Consider the following 13,905-nt stretch of genomic DNA (forward strand, 5'->3'; position numbering starts at 1 on the left):
ATGAGCCAAACAAAACGAGCCAATTACTGAGGAAATGCTACTATTTAAAGTAAACTATTTAAATTAATTGTGTGAAATCTGCCTTTATAAGGACGTGTTACAAATAACCCTCTGTCTGTTACAACTTGCCCCTCAGGTGGGGTAAATAGTAACATTTTAATTCTGGCATTTTTGGCAATACTGCACAGAAACCATAGGTTCAGCGATCATAATACCAGGGCTCATTTGTAGGAGAGGCTTGTGTGTTATTGGTAAAAAGAATAAGGTTTGTCTAACCCTATTACTTTGTTAATTATTTTACCAAATCCAAAAAGCTCTCCCCTAAATCAATAGCAAATAATCTTCTCAATTTTTTTGAGTGAACCTTTACTTGACTTAGATTTTAGGAATTGCAAAAAATACTGGAAATGACACCACCCACATAGCAAAATTTCTCTGGCCCATGCAGCTCTGGCCCACACAATCAGGTTTTGCTTGGCCCACATGCCGCAGTGAATTACGGTACATGACTGGACCAAATCTGGCTTCTAGACAAGGGCCAAACACAGACCATATCTGGGCTAAGTCTCAGCCAAGTTAATAACTCATAACTGGGCCTGAACTGGGCCAGTAAGGTTGGTGTGTCACGATTGCAATTAAATTGATAAACCCATGAAGCATTGCACTTTAGGCACACTATGGGCCTTGTTTTTTCTCAGTGACCTGATTGGTAGAATTGATTTATTTAATCAAAAATTATTTTTATGTATTTTAAATGTGGGTCAAGACTGGCCAAACTCACGTGGCCCACAATCAATTTTTTAAATCTGGGCCAAATACTACGTTTTACATCTGGCCCAAATCTTGTGTGCCGCATTATAGACGGTGCCACCTCTGCCAAACCCAGGCCATGGTTGGCCCGCATGCTGTATGCCAGTGCCGCATGAATGCCTGCTGTCCCAGCTTAATGCCAAATCTGGGCCAGAATTCTTTGCTACTAGGGCAGTATAACTGAACATGCCTGGTCTAATCAAATAACCATTAGCTCACCTTTCTGACGAGCTCTGACTAGAAATTTACTTCAGACTGAACTACTGACTGGATTGGGTGTTGAAAGAAAATGACTTTCCTTGCAGAATGTAGTTTTCACATTTACATGCACAAACGTCTTCAGAGCAGGTTAACAGGACAAAGTTGAAGCTGATCAATGTTAAAAACAAACCAAAATTTATGACAGATGCATAAGCATGTCCACACGTTATTGTTCCTGAAGCATTGAAGGTGAAATGCTGGTTCTGTTTGTGTGCAGGATGTGTATATCACCAGACAGATCCGCTCACCCTGTCTCTCATTCTCTTGCATCACACAACAACAACAACACACAAATCTTCATGCCAGGAGTGTCTCTCTCTCAGGAGTTGCAGTATCTACTCTAAAGAAAGCAAAGCTCAGAGAGGATTCTAACCAGCAGGAGTGCAGTGCTGTTAGAAACTGTGTGTGTGTGTGTGTGTGTGTTTGTGTGTGAAGGTGGGTGGCTGGATATTGTGAGTTGCTTAGTGGTGCTATATAATTATTTTCAGTCTTAAATTTATCTCTCGTGTCCAACATTATTCAGTTCCAAAAACCTTTCAGATTTTCCCAAAAGGTGTTGCAGAAAATGATCCTGTCAAATTTATTGAGATGACAAGCCATGTTGCTCTTGTCTTCTTAATTACAGCCGTTTTAGAGCCCAACAAAAGAAAAATCAACACCTTCTTTAAGCTGAGTGGCCGCTTATCAAGGCATCATTTGAAATGATCCACAAAAGAGAATGCACTCTCTGATTATATAGCAAGTTAATTATATATCCTCCCAGGAACCATCCCAAATCATACGCCAGCTTTAATCCAAGGTGTCAGATTTTCTCCAAAAAACACAACTGGCACAGAAATCTCGAAGGCTTCAGAAATGAGTTTGTACCGTGAATCTTATTTAACTCAACACATCTCACAAGGCGCAGGTACAAGGAATCAACATAGGCTTTATCCGATTTCAATACCATGGAGTGTTTAAAGTTCAGTTAATGTTAACCAGGCTCTGAGTCACTTACTTTATTTTTGCTCTTTCAAAGGAACCGAGGAACACTAAAAGATTAATGATAGCATCTAAAAGGACAATGGACATCAAGCCTAAACATGACAGGCAGCCCACAGGGTAATCGGACCATCTCTGAGAATATGAAGCCTCATTGATTTCCGTGTGATGTCTGGCTGCTTTATCCACTCATTCATTCCTCTTTCTATTCTCCCATGAGGCTCTATTGTGTGGATCTCGCTGACAGAGCTGAAGTATAAGGCCAGTTTAAGCTCAGAGTCCCTGCACTCCTTCGCCTTAAGGAACAGCAGCCGAGGTCCACAGGGCTTTGTGTTTACAGTTGTTTTTTGTTGTTTTGTATGGCACATCACAGAGATAATCATCAGCAGTTTATTTCATTCTGACCTTTAAAGGGCATCTATGAATATGAGTCAGTTAAAAAAAAAGTTCTCTGAATTTCTCCGTTTGTGGTGTGCTTGACATGCTGACTTAAAGTAGGAAAGTGAATGTGAAGGGCTTACAAGTAAGTAAGAGTACTGTGTTGAATGTTTTATTTAGTTTTCAACATATTTTCCGGTTCATCAGTGTTGGGGGTAATGCTTATAAGTAACACATGCTATGTGATAATATTACTTTTCCAAAGTAATAAGTAAAGTAAAGCATTACTTTTAAAAATAAGTAATATTATTTGAGTTACTTTTAAAAAATTGTATTGCAAATACTTCTTGCCTTCCTTAATTGGCTATTGCAAAATATATTGCAGAATGAAAATTACCTTAGTTAAGTGGAATCACAAACTTAATGAGAGAGCATGCTGTGAGGATCGCACTCTTCATCATCATCAGGTCTCTTTTTTTCATGACAGATGAGTCTGTGCACTGTTCTAGTAACTGAATAACTCAGGACATTGGTTTATTTTGAGACAGAGATGTATCTGGTCTGTTAGTATCTACCGAAGATGCAAACCGTTTTAGGACAACTCAGTTCAAGTTATTGAACTGGTTTGACCGGTTCCTATAGAAGATCCTGAACAAACGATTCATTTGCGAATCGCCCATCATCACTACAGACAGTCAGAAACAGAAACAATGTCAGGCTGGAGACTTAAATTTTTGCCATGGATTCTTGTTATTTTGGACTCATTAAAAAAAGAAATGGATTGTCGTTAAGTATTATGTGTAAGTAAAACTGTTGACAACTGCAAGAAGCACAACACTGAAAAAAACAAACACAACAAAAGTGAATGCAAAGCACTACACCCGCACTTCACCTCCCAGCTAAACAACAAATGATTGACATCAGTTCACATTCCACAGGTGAACAATTAATTAGAGGGGAAAAAATGCTTATATTGTTGAGGAGATGCAGCAACTGTCTACTGTAGAAGCAACGTTTTGTAATATAGAAAGTTTTTTTTTTTTTACTTTGGGAAAATAATTTATACGTTTGTTAAGGTCAGTTAAGGTCAATAGAAGCAATTTATTCAATATATAAAGATTTACTTTGATTTGGGGATGTTTTTTTTTATCATTTACTGTTTATTTTAAAGGTCTAAAATCTATTAAAATCTGCCTTAATATAAATGATTTAATGTTAGTACTCTTAGGCTTCATTGCAATCTTTTTCACAATGGACAGTGAATTTACTTCACTAATAATACAAAACATACAAAAGTAACAAACACATTACTCTAAAGGCTTTAATTAATCTGTACATGAAGCATATGTAGCTCTGGGCTCAGAAAGTTCTCAAACTATAATTTTATCTTACTTTTTTTTTTTTTTTTACTTTTTGAAGGTCAGTGGTCACCAAACTTGTTCCTGGTGGACTGGTGTCCTGCAGATCTTAGCTCCAACCCTAATTAAAGACACCTGAACAAGCTAATTAAGGTCTTACTAGGTATACTTGAAACATCCAGGCAGGTGTGTTGAAGCAAGTTGGAGCTAAACCCTGCAGGGACTCCGGCCCTCCAGGACCAAGATTGGTGACCCCTGGTGCATGTTATATAGGTGGTTGTTAAATGCAAAGCTTCTCTGTAAAAAAGGTGAAAAAAGCACCTACAAGTTCTGAAAGAGATCAAACCTCAGCCAGGTAAAGAAAAGTGATGCAAAAGTAACTCAAAATATATGTGTATAACAATAACATGTATTTTGCTATAAATTGAACAACCCTGATAAAACCATTTAAAATCAATAAATGATAATATAAAATATATATAAATTTTTAAAATAAACAAAAATGAAAGAACCTGAAATTTTTATTAACTCTAACAACACTACCTAAAACTTTTGCAATTCATTCTACAATATTAATTTCACTTCCCTGAAAGCTTCATAATGTGTCAATAAATATTCTCATCAGTTCATGTAAAACATCGACGTCAGTTCAGTAATGATAATGCTTTCAGTGCTGCAGGGAGCATATAAGAGCACATTTTCGATACCATTACCTTTTACCTTCATGTGGTTTTGGTGTCCTTGGGTAATCAACATGTCATCAGTTGTTTTATTGTCCTTTGATGTCCTTCATAAAATTCAATTCAATTCAATTCAGCTTTATTTGTATAGCGCTTTTACAATGTAGATTGTGTCAAAGCAGCTTCACATAAATGGTCATAGTAATTGGAACAGTGTGGTTCAGGTTTTAGTGTTTAAGTTCAGTTCAGTTCAGTTTAGCTCTGTTCAGTGTGATTTAATCATTACTGAGAGTTCAAACACTGAAGAGCAAATTCATCGATGCGTAGCTCTACCAATCCTGAACCATGCGAGGCAGTGGCGACAGCGGAGAGGGAAAAAAAACTTCACCTGATGGGAGTGAAGAAAAAAAAACCTTGAGAGAACCAGACTCAGTTGGGCACGACCATTTTAATTTCTCCGCTGGCCAAAAGTCTTGTGCAGAACTTCATTCGCCGTGGTTTATGCTGGAAGATGGCCTCAATGAAGACTCGTCTGTCTCTGGAGCGTCGCTGGAATCAGACTCATGTTCTCCACTCCCCACGACCATCAGCGCAGCAGCAGCTCAGGATATGGCCTGGTCCCGGATATGGAATCCTTGGGATCATCACGTCGCTGGTCTTGGATCCAATCAGTGACTCCGCCTAATCTGAGGACCTCGGGATGAGTATCCCCAGGTGAAAATAGAGAATAAAGAGAATAATTAGCGTAGCTGCTGTTCATAGTGTATATAAGCAAGATGTGGAAGCCAGTGTGGAACCTGCTAGGTGATGCACTGAGTGTATGCTTTACTAAACAGATAGGTCTTTAATCTAGTTTTGAACTGGGAGAGTGTGTCTGAGCCTCGGACATTACCAGGAAGGCTATTCCAGAGTGTAGGAGCCATGAAAGAGAAGGCTCGACCTCCTTTACTTGATTTTGCTATTCTAGGTACTACCAGAAGCCCTGAATTTTGAGATCTTAAAGAGCGAGTTGGTTTGTAGCGAGACAGAAGGTTGGTTAGATAAACAGGAGCTAGATTATTTAGAGCTTTATAGGTGAGAAGTAATATTTTAAATTCAATACGAAATTTAACAGGCAGCCAGTGTAAGGAGGATAAAATTGGGGTTATATGATCATATTTTCTAGACCTGGTCAGAACTCTGGCTGCTGCATTTTGCACTAATTGAAGTTTGTTAATAGAGGATGCTGGGCAGCCAGCAAATAGAGCATTACAGTAATCCAGTCTCGAAGTCATAAAAGCATGGACTAGCTTTTCTGCATCTGAGATGGATAGCATATTTCGTAATTTAGCGATATTTCTCAGATGAAAGAAGGCAGTTTTTGTGACATGGGATATATGGTTTTTAAAAGTTAGATTGCTGTCTAATATGACACCCAGATCTTTTATAGTAGAGCTAAAGCTAACTTTGTATCCCTCTAATTGTAAATTGAGTTGCGAGATCTGCTGTGTGCAAGATTTAGGCCCAATAAGTAATAATTCTGTTTTGTCTGAGTTTAAGAGAAGAAAATTGTTGGTCATCCAGTCTTTGATGTCTTTGATACACTCAGTTAGTTTAGAAAGTTCAGACGTCTCGTCAGGTTTAGTGGAAATATATAATTGAGTATCATCTGCATAGCAGTGAAAGCTGATCCCATGTCTTCTAATAATGTCTCCCATAGGTAGCATGTAAATTGTAAACAGTAAAGGGCCTAAAACTGATCCTTGAGGCACCCCATACTTTACTGGGCAGATTTGTGAAGGCTGTCCATTAAGATTTACAAACTGGTAGCGGTCAGTTAAGTATGACTTAAACCATTGTAGAGCCTGTCCCTGGACACCTGTAGACTTTAAGCGATTTATGAGGATATTGTGGTCAATGGTATCAAATGCCGCACTAAGATCGAGTAAAACTAATAGCGAGACGCACCCTCGGTCAGCAGCTAAGAGTAAATCGTTGGTTATTTTCACTAAGGCGGTTTCTGTACTGTGGTGAGCCCTGAAACCTGACTGAAACACTTCAAAAATATTGTTCGTCTGCAGATAAGAGCATAATTGAGTGGAAACAACTTTTTCTAGTATTTTAGACATAAATGGAAGATTTGAAATAGGCCTATAGTTAGCTAAGTTGTTGGTGTCTAGTTGCGGTTTCTTAATAATAGGCTTAATAACAGCTAGCTTGTAAGAGTTTGGAACATGGCCTATAGATAAAGAAGAGTTGATAATGTTAAGAAGAGGTTCTCCTATAGCAGGTAGCAGCTCTTTCAGTAATTTTGTTGGAATTGAGTCCAGCATACACGTAGCTGGTTTAGAGCTATTTATAATTTTCACTAACTCTTCATGTTCTATGATTTTGAAGCAGTGTAGGTTATTATTATGATTTAATGAAATATTTACAGGATTTGGAGTATAAGCCGGTGCAGAAAGTTTGGCATCTCCTATTTTCTGTCTAAAGCCTTCTATTTTATTACTGAAAAAATTCATGAAGTCATCACTACTAATTTGCGGTGGAGTAGTTTGTTCCAAGGATGACCGATTATTTGCTAATTTAGAGATGGTGTTAAATAAAAATCTAGGATTGTTATGATTATTTTCTATCAGTTTGCGCAGGTGCTCGGTCCTGGCAGATTTTAGAGCCCTCCTATAGCTGGACATACTGTCTTTGTACGCAATTCTAAAGACCTCTAAATTAGTTTTTTTCCATTTACGTTCCAGGGCGCGGGTTGCTGTTTTGAGCGCACGAGTATGACTATTATACCATGGTATAGTTTTAATCTCTCTAGCCTTTTTTAATTTTATGGGTGCCACAGTATTTAGTGTGCTAGTAAAGATGGCATCCATACTGCTGGTTACTACATCAAGATCATTTGAGATCATAAGATCATAAAATGAAATTGAATCAATTCAACTGTTGTTCAACGTTGATTAAACAGCGTTTTAGTCTTCAGCGTGATAAAGAGCTAAATTAAAGGTTCTTTTTTGTGTAAATTCAGTTGAACAAGAGAATGAATCTGAGTTGAGTCATCTCAAACCTTGTTGCATTTAAAATGTCCCAAACACAAAACAAAACAGAGCTGTCACATCCATTTATCATCACTTAGCTTAGTTGGATAAAATATGATGAAACATATTCTTGTTTTTTTTTCTGTAAGATTGCCTTTCGGCTGACACCTTTGGCTTCTTAAACATTAGTTGGTATTTACGCCTGGAGAGACAAATAGAACCAGTTTAGTATATAAGCTTTTATAGATTTTACATTCATGCTAATGCTGCCAGTGCAACATGTTCACGGCTTAGATGAAATTGCCACTGACCGATATAAAGATGAATTGTGGCTCTCTAGATGCTGTAGATAAGTAAATACTTAGCAAAACAAATGGATGTGACTCTGACAGTTCATAACCGGTTGCCATGGTTTTGCTTGTGGCAATCTGCTGTGTAAATGAAGGGCTCACAAAAGCCTGAAATGTTTCAATGGCTCGCTATACAAGGACAAAACAAGTACACTTGCGTAAACGCTGAACCAAATACACGTACTTGTACAAAGTGAAATTTACTCTGCTAGTTCATTTGACTAATGTCTCCTGACTGGTTTTCTTTCATCAAGGTCTGCTTTTTCTGATAATAATCCCCTCATGCTTTGATTGTAATATGCTGCTGCACAATCTGGTGTAAGATGCCACTTTTGTGCCCAGTTCACTACTGTTTTGTTGGATTCATGTTTCTGATTTGCTACATTTGCTCTTGAGGATCAATTTTTTAAAAAGCTCCTCACAAACATTATAAAACCTCTGCAATACACTTGTGATTGCGGATTTTGCTAAAAGGTTTATAAAAGAAATGAGTAATGCTTTTGTTGACATTTTATTATTTGTATAGGCCTAATGTGTGTAAGAAAAGCGCAGGGACATCATATGCATGTTTATGTACATTTTTTGAAAAACATGACCAAAGCTTGAACAAGACATTTAGAGCTTGAAAATTTAAAGTTCTGAAGGCCATACATGATAAATAGATCCACATCAATATAAATGTATAAATAGATGCAGTTTGTTTTCTAAATGAATTAATAATTAATAAATAGTGATCCTCTCATGATATTTATCAACAATAATATCGTGATTGTTAAAATGCATTGGAATGAATTTCTATAAATAAAAACTCCATAAGCTTTATGGTTATTATTAGACATTATGTACGTCATTGCCATAGCAACGCGATGGCTTACGTAAAACTGCCATAAAGCGTCAAGTGGTTGTTGAGTGTGTTTACCTGGTTCACAAAACTTGTCAGTGGTGTGCTGAACAATGACACAACAAGATCACCTGCTTAACCAAATGGAAATGTATTGAACCTGTATAACGTTTGTATAATACCGTCACATTATATAAACACGAACACTTTTGCGTGTTTTGCCGCGCGATGTCTTCTGTCCGACATTTTGCATGCTCTGTTTGTTCGCTCGGAAAATAGTTCGGGAGGGCATATGTTGGTAAGTTACTACACAAACTAAGATATCACATTTCCAGAGAAACTTTGTAAACACTCTAACTTTTCTGTCATGAAGGGACTAAAGCATAACGAGACGTCAGAAAAAGAGAATTGTGACGAAGGAAGCAGCAGTTTCCATGTCAACATGGCTTGAAAAGGTGAGTTTACTTGAGATTGAAACCCATACAAAAATGCATTCATCATTATGTGAAGAGACAGAAAGATTGATGCAGAGATGGCTGCTAGATAGATAGATAAATATATACATACATATGGAAAGAAAGATAGATTCATTGATGCCTGCTATAGACATATAAATTTTGGTCAAGTTGGAGAAGCATTCACTCAGAAATGCACCACAGCAGAGATTGCAGTTTCGATTTAATGACACCTTTAACTTTGACATAAAAAATAAATTACCATATCACTTCTATATCCAAACATAAGCACAGACTGATATATATTTCACCCAGTTTTCATTTAATAATCCTCTTATGGTGTACATTTTTGCAGACAGACACTCACAAAGCTTTTGTACTATAAATGATAGCACAGGTGTTACACACTTGTGAGAGCTAATATCCTGAAAATGTCTTCACAAATTCACCACAAATCTACTTCCCAAGTATGGCTTTTCTATTTAAAAAATAGATTTAAGGTTAGTGATTGGGTAAGCAATTATGCTTATAAGCCCATAAGTTTAGTCAGATGTGTGTGTGCTGAAGTTTTGAAGGACACGCTGTCGTTCTCCACATGGAGTCTTTAAAGAGATTCAAGCTGTCACCCCAGATAATCACCACCGACTACAGGTCCTTACACAAGCTGGCAAACTGACTCAGCCTGTCAAAACAGCCAACAACACACACAAATATACGCTTATTGTATACAGACCATATTAAAGGAACCCCTTTGAGAAGCCTCTGTCAACCAACGCTGTGTCCATGAAATATTTGTCAATTTGAACCACTTTGCAGCCCCTAATGTAGAGCTAATTTTGTCAGGAGGCTCTTTTTAAGGTGAAGCGCTCAAATTACAACTCTGAATGAAATGGAAATGATGCTGGGCTTGTGAAAGCTTCTAGGGCAGCTCTTATGATGGATACAATGCTGATGACAGAATCGGTTGGAGAGGTATCTGGAGAATACTAATGACTGGGGCCTGTGGTGACAGACCCCTCCACAAGCTCATTTTCATGGGGATAAGGAGGAAGGGTTGCATATTACTGTTTATCTTGAGAACAGAGATAGAAGGATTTATGGGAAATATGCATACTGGATCTAAGTAGTGTCAGGCTCACTCATCCATTTATGTTTTCATGCTAGTAGTAAACTAACAGGACATTTCCAAATTTTATCTTATTGGTTTTGGAATCACATGTACAGTGCCATATAAGCCAGCTTTCTGTTCTGTCAAATTATGCAAGTTATTTCCCAGTAAGTCATAAAGCAGAACCAGTATTTCCCCAAAGCTTAAGCCTCATTAAAATATTATCACATATCTCTGGAGGAAAAAGGATAGTGCTGCAATCAAATGGTTACAATTTTCAGAGATCAATGTTGTGCGAATTAGTACATTGTGATTTGGATGTGTAGTAAATAAGGCCTGATGAAACATTCAGACTGGCTGTACTCACAAGTGGCATTTCTTATGGAGACTATAACTCATATTGAAACGCTACATCTTAGCATTTAAATCAAATACTGCTCTGTGATTTGAATTTAAATGTGCTGAAGCTAATGAACCTTGTATAGGACTCAAGGGAAAGACCCTTCATTGTACATTTTGGGACATTGAGTCAGTGACCCAACGTTTGGACTTGTGACCGATAGATTCAGGTTTATGTGCTTTAATTAATTCACAGAGTAGCGCCTTATATTTTTACACACACGGGACCTTCTCACTTTGATTAATTCTATGTGATTTGAAATTAATTAAAATCTGTGATTAAGAAATCGACGTTAAATGAATCTCTTATGAATCACATCAAGAATCACTAAAGAACTTGTTTCCCCGTCAAACTCTTCAAGTTTGTTCAAACTCCATTTGTTCTCATTAAATTGCAGTTTGCTGTCTGGTCTGTCTCCAAGAGTTTCATAGAATATTCTCAGTGATTTTCTCAGTTTCAATACATCTCGCTCGTCCAGAAACTCGTTCCAGCTTTCTCATCTGCAGGAATCCTTCCAGCTTGCTTTCCGACATTACTTCGCTTTCAAGTTCCAAGGGATTTAATTAATATTTTATGAACAAAACAATTGTTGTAAACACCTTAACAATTAAATAACCACATTTATGTGCTTTAGATTTAGACATATTTATATTTTGATAGAAGAAAAATCTTTATGATTCATGACAATAAAGACATCTGTAATGTTACAAGATATTTCTCTATCAAGTAGATGCTGATCTTTTGAGCTTAAAATTCTGAAAAAGTTAGACTTTTAGTTTAGATTTTTAGTTCAGAATTTAGTAAACACAATGTTATATGAATGATTTCTATTTCAAATGAGTGCACTTTTTTGTGTTCAAGAATTCTAAAAAATCATAGTTTTTGCAAAAAATTAAACTTGGAAAACGTAGTTAGTATTTATGATTCAGTGAGGATGATTTAAAGGGCACCAATGATGAAAATAATCTTTTGGGAGCTGTTTGGACAGAACTGTGTGAAGGTACAGTATTGTTTGTCCACAGTTATATTTGTTCCATATAAAGACAATAAGTTTTAATTTCCTTACTTTAAAATAGGATCCAAATCCCTCCCATTTTGAAGCCCACCGCAACGTGACGTAGGAGTGCAGTTTCCCCACCCACCGAATTGATTGACAGCCATGCATTAACTCCGTCGTAACGCATATAATCATATCCACAAGACAGGATGTGAGCAAAGCAACTGGGGTTAAAAGATCAGTTTAGCTCACTGTGATAAAGAATTTGTTTAAAATTTTTTTTTTGGTTTTTTTAACAGTGCATGTTTGTAAAGAATTGCAGCGACTTTACAGTCATTATCGCCACAGCTGCATGTCAGTAAAATTATAAAAGAAGATGCTTCAATCACTTTTTGTGGACATTAAATCAGGTGTATTTTGTTTGTTAACGTAACGGATATCCATACAGCAGTAGATATTAACGTGTATCCTGTCACATTTGCCATGCAAAAAGATTGCAAAGTTAAATGCGTGTGCTGTGTGTTTGTGTGTGTGCGCTTAAAAAATTTGTAACGACTTTGTGTGTGACTCATCATTGCAACTCCACAACAAATATATCAAAATAATCATTGGTAAAGTTTTTACTGTAGTATATTTCTCACAAACGTTTCATGAGATCGCATGTCTGTCACTGCTATTTACCTGACACAGCCGAGGTGGAGATTGAGGCGCACTCTGACCAATCCAATTCTGAAAGGTGTAATTAATAAGCTGATTGGTGTTTAGAGCTGAAACCTAACAGACACATACTGGAGACACAAAAGACTTATATTAAATCTTGGAAAAGGTGTAAAATAGGTGCCTAATTGACAGTATAGACATTTTAATGAGGAAAAAGTGTTCCATTACAAATAAATAAAAGATGTTAAAAGTTTTTACAAAAGCATTTAAAAAAAAAAAGAAGCAATTATTATGATTCGTCTATCTTTAATATAATTCAATGACTGTAAATACACCTAGCATAAGTGTTCAGGAAAAAAATACTTTTTTTTATGTTTTAAAAATAAAAAAATGGAATGTTTATGATCCAGTGACAATGCATTAATGGTAAATGACAGTAATCACATTATAACAAGATGGCAAAATAGCATTTGTTTGAAATAAAAATCTTTTGTAAGATACAACATAATGAATCCTTAATAGGAAATATTATGACATGATTTATTTTCAGAGCACTGCCCATGTCTCACAACAGTAGAGGATAGGGCTTTTGTCAGCCTTGCTGAATTTATGTTGCTGTAAAAATATAAAGAGGGCAGTCATGTAGAATTATAGTAAAGTTCAAAGGTCACCACCATGGATGTAACCTATACATTGCATTGTAAAAATGATCTACCCTCTATAGACACCAGCACCTAAAATTTACTGTCCTTTTCAATAAAATATTGCTATTCACACTGATGTATGTACATCATGCTAGTACTTTTGACTAACAATATCATACTTCTCTGACTCTTTCTATCGTCTCTGTTTGGCCTTAGAGGGTCTATGTGTCGTTGTGTGAGCATAGCACATGATAAATGCATTCTTCAGATGCAGCGAGGCAGAATTAGGTATGTTTGCAGCCTCGGGAATACACAGCATACAAAGAGAAAGGAATAGATTTAACATTGATGTTTGATCACACTGTCAGAGTGGGATTAATGAGGTTTGATGTCAAACTTGAGGCTTTGGTAGATTGTTAGTGTGTGTGCGAGTGTCAGGAGATTACATAAGTGTGTGTCGCACAAGCAGTTTTTAATCCTTTTCAGAATCAAGAATCTGCCCCATGGCGGTTTTCTTTCCACCTGTCTGATAATATTCATTCAGCTTGTTCACTCTAGTATTTATCTCTATTTTCTCATTTTTTGTTCTTCTTTTTTTTGCGTTTACCTCTCTCTTACACTTGCGTGGACACACACACACACACACACAAACACACACACACACACACACACACACACACACCTGTAGCGGCAATGATGGAGTCATCTTCAGCTCTTTTGACAGGAGGTTTGATGTAGATGATCAGGGTGCTGTCCAGTAGCTCAGAGTTGTCAGGCACAAATCTGTATTTCAGACACACACACAAGCACTCACACATGCACACACAGTAAAGGCTGATACTAGGATAAATATGTACAAACACACAAACACATACACTGGCATCTTCTCAAGAAATTAATCCCACCGAGACAGTCAACAAAACAGTCAGTTCGGCTCTGCATACAACCTTGCTCTGCTTTTG

At 36.9% G+C, this 13,905-nt stretch overlaps 1 protein-coding gene and 1 long non-coding RNA gene across 7 annotated transcripts in view; both read left to right on the top strand.

Moving 5' to 3' along the window:
* LOC141378581 (uncharacterized) overlaps nt 1–4,175 on the top strand; it is a 101,233-nt gene extending 97,058 nt beyond the window's left edge. The window contains exon 4 of the long non-coding RNA XR_012393434.1: nt 2,090–4,175. This is a non-coding gene — a long non-coding RNA (uncharacterized lncRNA). The remainder of the gene's footprint in view (nt 1–2,089) is intronic.
* Nucleotides 4,176–8,687: 4,512 nt separating this feature from the next.
* The window catches only part of mdga2a (MAM domain containing glycosylphosphatidylinositol anchor 2a), a 349,723-nt gene continuing 344,505 nt past the window's right edge, over nt 8,688–13,905 (top strand). For 2 of the 6 annotated variants that reach the window (XM_073928617.1, XM_073928614.1), the window contains exons 1-2: nt 8,691–8,977; nt 9,053–9,134. The gene's annotated coding sequence lies outside the window, so the exon portion shown is untranslated. Of the gene's footprint in view, nt 8,978–9,052; nt 9,135–13,905 lie in introns of all 6 variants that reach the window. The other 4 variants (XM_073928612.1, XM_073928616.1, XM_073928613.1 and 1 more) reach the window with 3 other exon arrangements.

The sequence above is a fragment of the Danio rerio genome, chromosome 17, assembly GCF_049306965.1.
Source record: "Danio rerio strain Tuebingen ecotype United States chromosome 17, GRCz12tu, whole genome shotgun sequence".
In the NCBI taxonomy this organism is placed as follows: domain Eukaryota; kingdom Metazoa; phylum Chordata; class Actinopteri; order Cypriniformes; family Danionidae; genus Danio; species Danio rerio.